This window comes from Mustela lutreola, chromosome 3 (assembly GCF_030435805.1).
Source record: "Mustela lutreola isolate mMusLut2 chromosome 3, mMusLut2.pri, whole genome shotgun sequence".
NCBI lineage: Eukaryota > Metazoa > Chordata > Mammalia > Carnivora > Mustelidae > Mustela > Mustela lutreola.
Genome location: NC_081292.1, coordinates 53020520 through 53029035, shown reverse-complemented (window position 1 = coordinate 53029035; position 8516 = coordinate 53020520).

Sequence of the window (8516 nt, the reverse complement as noted above, 5' to 3'; positions counted from 1 at the left end):
CTCTTCTTGATTCCAGATTAAATCAAGTCTCCCTGTTATATGCTTTCACAGCACTATGCTCTCTCTCTCTAATCACCTATCAGGGTTTATATTGCTTGATTGTTTACTTAATTATTTTTGTTCTTCCCTGCTGGGCTGGGTAACCAGGAGGGCATGAACGCTACCTCTTCCGGTTCAATAGTGTATCCCAGGACTCAGCACAGTCCCTCATATACAGTAGGTCTTCAATTAATATTTACTAAATGAATAACTATGAACTTTTTACATCTTTTGGGCCGTGAGAAATAACAGGAAGTGGATTTACTTCCCACCCTCAACCAACTAGACAACTGGACAAAATACATGAAGTAAGGACAATAGGCAGCACTAGATTGTGATTCCTGAGAGCGAGACAAATGACAAATGAAGTGAACACTTCTGGTGCCCCCTCCTCAGAGCCCCCCCCCCCCCCCCCCCCCCGCTTACTGCCTTAGCAGGGAAAGCTTAGTAGTCTTACTGAGTAGAGGAAATCTGTGAGGAAGATTCCTGCAGGCACACACACCCAGAGTTTAATAAAGCATGGTCCTGTCATGATGTCTATCTCTTGCCATGCGCTCTAGCCCAAGCTCCAGTCAAGTACAAGTTAGAGATTTCCTCTGGTTTTTCTGCCATCTCTTCAGTATTGACATCTTTGTGTTACAGCTCACTTTGTTTGATATTAATTAGCTACTCCAGATCTCTTTTGGTTATAGTTTGCATGAAATATCTTTTTTCATCTTTTAATTCTCAGTCTATATCTATGCTTGAATCTAAAGTGAGTTTTTTGTAGGCAGCATGTCTTTCAAAACTCTATTCAGCAATCTCTCCCTTTGAATTGGAGAGTTTAATCATTTCATTTAGTTCTTTAGAAATTGTTTGTTTTAGCTCTTTGAGCATATTTAAAATAGCAAATTTAAAGTCTCCGTCTAGTAAGTTTAACATCTGGGCTCTTTAAAGCATAGCTTCTATTCTATACTCTTGTGGGTTTGTTTTTCTTTTCCTGTGTGTGGACCATACTTTTTTGTTTCTTTGTGTGTGTCATAATTTTTTGTTGAAAACAGGACATTTTGAATATTATATATTTGAATAGTATAATCCACTCAGTGTTTGTTGTGAGTTGATTTTTGTACTTGTTTAGTTACTTTTCTGAGCTAATTTTATGAAGTCTGTATTCTTAGATGTGTGTGTCCCTTGAAGTCTCTATCCCATGTTGTGGTCAGCTAATAATTGGCCACAGATTTCCTGAAACATTTGAAACTGAAATGCGTTGTGTAAATTAACATATTTAGCATAAAGTGGTGTGTAACACTCTGTACATTTTATGAATCCATACTAACAATCTACATGATTTCTTAATATTTCACTAAGACTTGTTTCTTTGAGTGTGACATGTGTAAAGTCTGCACTACCTGGGGAAAAAAAGGCTTATATTTCATTTATATGTTGCCCAATTCATTCATCCATTTGTTCTTGTGTTCATTCACCAAAGACTACTCAATGACAGATGATGGGAATTTAAACAAGATACAGATCCTGCTCTTAGGTAGGTCACAGTCTAGCAGTGTGAACTTCGGAAAGTTTCTTAATCTTTCTGAGGCTGAAATTCTTTCATGAAATAATAGGAATACTACCTTAATCTCATCAGATTGTCATAAGAATTAAATGGGAATATGAGTGTAAAGCCAGTGCAGTACTTGGCACAAAGTTAATGCTTAACGAATGCTTTCTTCATGCTCTTGTCAATTCTCAGAGCAACAGAGGTATCTTAAATAACAAATCTCACCATCTGTCATATGCTATCCACATGCCAAATAAGTGCAAAGGGTCTTATTTAATATTTTATTTAGTTTGTAAAACATGGTTGTGAAATAGGTTTTAATATAGTAGGTAATAAAATGAGTAGCCATTAATAGATTGAAAGGGGCTCAAAGACATTAAGCAACTTCCTGAGGCCACACAATTGCTAAATTAAAATTAAGAATTTGAATTTAGGTAACCTTTAGTTTAATACCTATCTCATCAACCTCTTCCCTACATCTCTGCTGATACTAGCCCTTCCCTCACAAGATGGCACACACAGGCATAAAATCCTTGAGGAAATAGTTCTGAGCCAGTAGTAGAACCTAAGGGACCATTCCTTGCCTTTCCTTGGCTGTAGAGGGCAGCAGAGAGCCAGAGTGTGAAGGGGGTGAGCACTTCAGAGTAGAACATTAGAATCTTTACTGGTATTTCTCCTAGAAGTTTATTTTAATTTAGATAATGAAAAATTGCACAAGTCTACAATTTTTCAAGGAGCTCCTAGGAAACTGAGCCAGATAGAATTCTTGAAACTTATTTATCTATCTATTTATTATTATTTTTATCTGATAGTTTCTTAAAAAGAACACTCCTTTTTTCAGAGAAAGAAAGCAAACTTCAGCCAAAAAGATAAAGCCAATGACAGTCCAAATAGTTGTAAGAATGTTCCCCTAAGTTCCTATTTGAAAAGTTAGCCCTTCTGTAGCTTAGTTCTTAGTCAAGATGGAAGAGTTCAGGATCATATCTTAAAATTAAAGTTAAAAAGGATTTTGAGCTGTTTTACCTGATAATGTTTGTTGACAGGATCTAGAGCTCTGCTGTAGCCACAGGCTTCAGATGGCTGTGGTGCTTGAAGTTACCCACAGCAGATTTTAAAGTGCAGGGAAGCTAAATGTGTGATGTGGTCACTTCCTGAAGACCCAGGATCATTTTCTTTTTTAAAAGTTTATTTTTTATTTTTTGTAATCTTTACACCCAACATGGGGCTCAAACTCATGACCCTGAGATCAAGAGTTACATGCTCACGGCACATGGGTGGCTCAGTTGTCTAAAAGACAGTCTAAGCAACTGTCTTCGGCTCAGGTCATGATCCTGGAGTCCCAGAATTGAGTCCTGCATTGAGCTCCCTACTCAATAGGAGTCTTCTTCTTCTTGCTTCCTCTTGCTTCTTCCTCTGACCCAACTCCCTCTCATGCTCTCTCTCATCCTCTCTCAAATAAATAAAATCTTAAAAAAAAAGTCACTCTGTGGGACATTAGGGTTACTGAGAGGCCAGCATGAGCTGAGAGCATGGCAATGGGGTTTGGATATAGAGGAAGGTCAAAGGGGGCCAAGGAGTCATAGATATTCCTTGATGTCTTGTTTGAATAATTTGGCATATTTGTTCCATTTTCTATGGGATAAGGAATATCAGGAAAGGAGAAGACGTGGGGTGGGAATTGGGGAAGAAGAGGATCATTTTGGCTTTGGACATCAAAATTGAGGTGTTTGGAGCCACTTGATCATTAGAGGGCTGTAAAGCAAAGGATAATCTCTAGAAGAGTCAGTTTGGAATAAAAAAGTTGCAGATGTAAAGAGAAGAGGAATGCTAACCTCCAGTAAGCGGAAATTCAACTGAGGAAGGAGTGGGATAAATATAGAAAATCCAGGAGGTTTTCTAGCTTCTGTGATATGTTTTCACAGTATGGGAAAATGTTCTGTTTTTATCTAGTTAAATAGCAGCTTTCCATCTTTTAATTATTTGAACAAAACTACTGCTCTCAGATTATAAAACTCCTCAAGAGGAAGATAAGGAGTAAGAGAAAAAAATCTTTTTAAATAAGGTGACAACAAATCAGACATACCACTTTTAGAAAACTGAGGTTAAAAAAATAAAAAACGAGAAATTTTTTGTAAAGGAATAAAGAGCACATGAGAAAATGAAAATGTAGGGATGAGTTCGGGTACAGAATTATTAAAAACCTGAAGAAACAGGCACCTATCAGTGTTGCGTAGTTGGCATCCCTTGTTAAATAGGTAAAATAACAGAACTGAATAAATAAAAATGTCATTAAAATTTGATAATGGCTTTTTATTTTTACTAATTTTTAAGATTTTATTCATTTGTCAGAGAGAGAGAGAGTAAGTGCAAGCATGGGTTTCTACTACTACTACTCTTCTACTTCTAGAGAGTAGAAGCAGAGGGAGAAGCAGGTTCCCCACCGAGCAAAGAGCCTGATACCGAATTCCATTCCAGGACCTTGGGATCATGACCGGAACTGAAGGCAGGCACTTAACTCATTCAGCCACCCAGGTGTCCCCATAATGACTTTTTAGCTGATGATGACGTTTTAGCATTTCAGATTAAAAAAAAAAATGGGTAAGGCATGGATCAATTTCATGTTCCTTCCTTATGGAGTTAAATAGAAAAAAATACTAAAAATATTCTATGGTAAATGAAATACAATCCTATATAGGTTAGTCGAGACCTGGTCAGGTGAATACCCTCACACAGGTAACACACTTTCTTAAATGAGGTAGTCAGTCGAGATAAATCTTGAAATGGTTCTCCGTGAGGCCTGACAAATCCGTAAAACAGCAGTCAAGTACTGAGACTTGGGATTTTCAATTTGTTGCGTTCCTGTTCATGCCATCTCCTCTATGGAGTATGTGATCAAGTGCTACTACACATCCTTCCCACTAGGCGGCACTCTAGGCTCATCGGAAAGGCGAAGACTAGGCACCTGCTGAAATCGGCCTCAGGCTGCTCGATTTGTGGGAAATTGATAGCAGTTTGGATTTTATTAATTGAAACTTTAGAAATGGAAATGGTTCTTTATATACTAGGCAACAAGACAAGCCACATGGTTTCACTGAAAGTCAGTGGTCTTTGGAATCCTTGCTTTTGTTTCATCTCACCCTCCAATGCATCTTGCAGACAGGTCAGGAGACGTTGCCCGGGTCGACGGATGGATCAGGGTGGCGGTGAGGCCTGGGCTGACCCTCAGGAGATGCCTTGGTTTACTCACGGAATTGATAGGGCCCAGCAACCTTGCTCAGCCATACATACAAGAGAGATCACTTCTCTAACAAGCAGCCTCAAAGGGAAGTGTTTCATTGCTCATTGGCAGAAAGACTGCAGGACTGTAGCCGTGAGGGGGCTCACCTCTCCATTACTTCAGAGGAACAGTTCTCCTCACGAGGTTCCAGGCATCAGAAGGGGCAGCGGTCTTCAAAGACTTTGGAGAAGTGGGTATGATGCATGTAGCTAGGTTCATGTCAGAAGTCCTTCATCCTGGCTGTTGGTATGAAAGGGTGACCCGTGACCCTTCTTCATTAACAACCTTTGTCAACCTCAGCCCAGGAGGGAGAACTGGAACCTGGGCTCAGGGACAAAACTGAGAACTCTCACTTCACTGGCTGTGGAGAAGAAGAATTCACAGATAAGGCTATGAAACATTGTTCACGAAGCCTTTATGGATATAACCAAACCTAGGAGAAACACCATACTGTGTGCCACAGAGACTTCTTTCCATGAAGCTCCACCACTTGCTTACTGTATTCCTGTAATTTTTTGGGGTTGAGGCTTCATCTGCCAGACGAGAGGTTTGGAGCAGAAGACTTGATGGGTTTTCAGGCATACAAGTTCCAGGATTTGGGTCCAAGGAAGCTGAGTCTCTCTGCAAACTGTCACCCTACCACCATGCAGAGAGCCTTCCTGACCACTGTTGCTTAGGTGGGCATAGCAGACTTTCTACGAAGGGGCTTCGTGCTTGAGGCTGTTTGGACCAGCTGATTTCTAAAGTACTCCTAGTTAGAATAGATCACCCTGGGTCCATATGACATGTGAGTAGTCTACAAAGTATTAATTGACCGGGAGCTAAGAGTTCCAAATGTTATTTCAGGGTTGGTCATAAGCCATTCATGTGCAACAAATATACTGAGCCCCTGGCTTGTATATCCCAGCACTATGGCATAAGCAGTCAAGGGCTGCTTAGAGTCTGTGTGGTGGAGGGACTGAAAACAAAGGAGGACAATACTCTGTGGGAGGAACGTACCAGCCACTATGGGTCTAACCTTCCAGGCATCCCGGGAGGAAGGCCACACAGAGAGCTGGGTCACCAAGGGACTTGCTCATTGCAGCGCATGTCAAGCACGTGCCCTTCCAGGCAGTAGGCAGCCGATGATGCCTGCTGATTAAATGCCTGCGTGTATACAGATGACAAAGCGTTGGGTAACTGAGGGCAATGCCTAAAATGTTTGAGCACTTGGCACCTGCTTTCACAGGTACTCCTTTCAGCATACCAAACCGGTGAGCCCTGTTATCGTTTTATATGAGCACCAAAGCTCAGAGAAGCGAAATAATCCACCCCACTTGGTAAGAAGCAGAACCAAAACTCAAACACAGGTCTGTTCAATTTTAAGTTATATTCTTAATTGGAACTGGAAGTAAGAAGCAAGTGAACTTGGACAGTTCTGGGGCTCTAAGAACTGGAGAAAATTAGGAAAAGTTTCATAGATACAAAATGCTCAGAAAAGTAAAACCCAAGTTTTTTTTTTTTTTTTTTTTTTGGAGTGTATTTATTTATTTAATTTTTTTTTCTTTTTTCAGTGTTCCAAGATTCATTGTTTATAGATTCTTAAAAAAATATTTTGAGGAAGGCATTGTAAATATATATCTATGTAAGCTATGTCAGCTTTTATTGAGGAATTCATGTATTATCTGGCTTAAAAAAATGAAAGATGTTCTTAAATGTATTTCTCTTTTGGTACATACAGTTGAAGTCTTCTTTTGAACATAAAGTTGTTCACATATTATAAAATCAAATTCTCCAAGACCCAATTAAATTAATCATTGGCTGAGTATCTGAAGGGCAGAGGTCTGACACGTACTACATTATGGATATTATGGACGACCCAGACAGAGTGCCTGGCTGCTTCTGTCTGCCCCGTGCATCTAGCACACTCCTCTGCTCAGCTTTCTGCCTGCGGGGGTTTGAGCCCATGCGCTCTTGTTGCTTTGTCTTCTTTTACATGCATACTTCAATTAATCCAACTGTGGGCATTTTCTGTGTGCTGGGTTGTACACTAGATACAGTAAAGAGTTTTAGGAGTTAGAACAAATATGGTCCTTGTCTCAGGGAACTTCTGTGTTTAGTAGAAGTGTAGAACCATTTGTTTACACGTGTAAACCAATGCTCACTCCTTCCTCTGTTTTCTAATTCCTATCTAGTTACCACAGTAAAAACACTATTATGTTTTAGGCAAAAACAGATCTTATTTTGATTAACAAGATTAGAACTGGTGATTGATAGACTTAGGCTAAACAAAGAAGTTCTGTGCCAGACTCCTTATGAGCCAGGGCCAAGCAGGCCAGGACTTGGCCTGCTGCACGTAAGAAGACACTTAAAAAACAGAATTGTCAGGTGTTTCAGAACTGCAAGGAATTTCCTTATATGGCCCGAGTTAGACCTTCATGGCATGACAGGGTCCCACTGCAGCCTGGTGGCATGGAAGGCACAGGAGGCCAGTGATTCCCAGGAACCGCCATGTAGGAAGCTGGCCTTCCTGAGCTGCTGGGGAGAATGGGGGGAGCCATGTCCTTCCTCACTTATATCCTTACAGTGTCAAACTTTTGCACTGTTTTTTGGCCTATTTTGTCGAGGTGGTCAGAGTTGTCATTTTTTGGCAGACTTCTGTGTTGTCTCTCTGTGCTTGGCCTAGCTCACTTTGCAATCTCCCGTTAGATTCCTTACAGAAATCTCCACTTACCTTTCACCGCCAATTAAACTGTTTCCCTCAAGCATGTGTCTAGAAAAAAGTTACCATGTTATTGTTTAATTACCAGTTCAAAACTATTTTGTTATTGCAGACATTACACAAATTTCTTACAGATTAATCTAAAAGGCATTTTAAGTTTAGTTTGATAAGCTGCCATTATTGGAACTCAGTCCTTGGGAATGTGGTTAGAACATAAACCATGTGTAAACTGGATAAAGCCTATTCAACTCTTCCAAATTTAAAATCTAGGGTATGGGGTCCCCGGGTGGCTCAGTTGGTGGAGCATCTGACTCTTGGTTTTGGTTCAGGTCATGATCTCATGGGTGGTGGGATCGAGCTCTGCATTGGGCTCTGCACTCAGGGAGGGGTGTGCTGGAGATTCTCTCTTCCTCTTCCTCTGTCCCTCCCCCCCCTCTCTAAAATAAATCTTTAAAAAATAAATAAAATATAGGGTAGATGATGGAATAACATGGCTAATGAATTCTGTCCACTAGAGTCATTTTTAATGAAAGATTTCCTCAGTATTTTAGGTTCCAGATGGATTCCTGAATGGCCAGTGGGTGATGGTATTTCGGGCAGGAGGCTGGATATCAGCTTCTGCTCATTTATGAGTGCCTACAATGCGACAGACTGTAGTTAACACTTAACTACTCCATTTAGACCACAACAATGCTGTACTTGGGATCACATTATCTTTTTCTTTCAGGAGACAGATTGAGGAATTTGCCACAAGTCAAGAGAGTAGATGGTAGGGCAAGACATGTTAGCTGTTAATTTAAAAATAATTTAAAAAATTACAAAGTAATACATGCTTGTAGAAAATTCAGAGATCCACGAAAGCAAAATTCCTTCATAATTCCATCAGGTAATTAACCATGACTGTCAATTTGCTGTATTTTTTCTGTATACAGATGTGTAAATGTGTTACTTTTTACTTATAA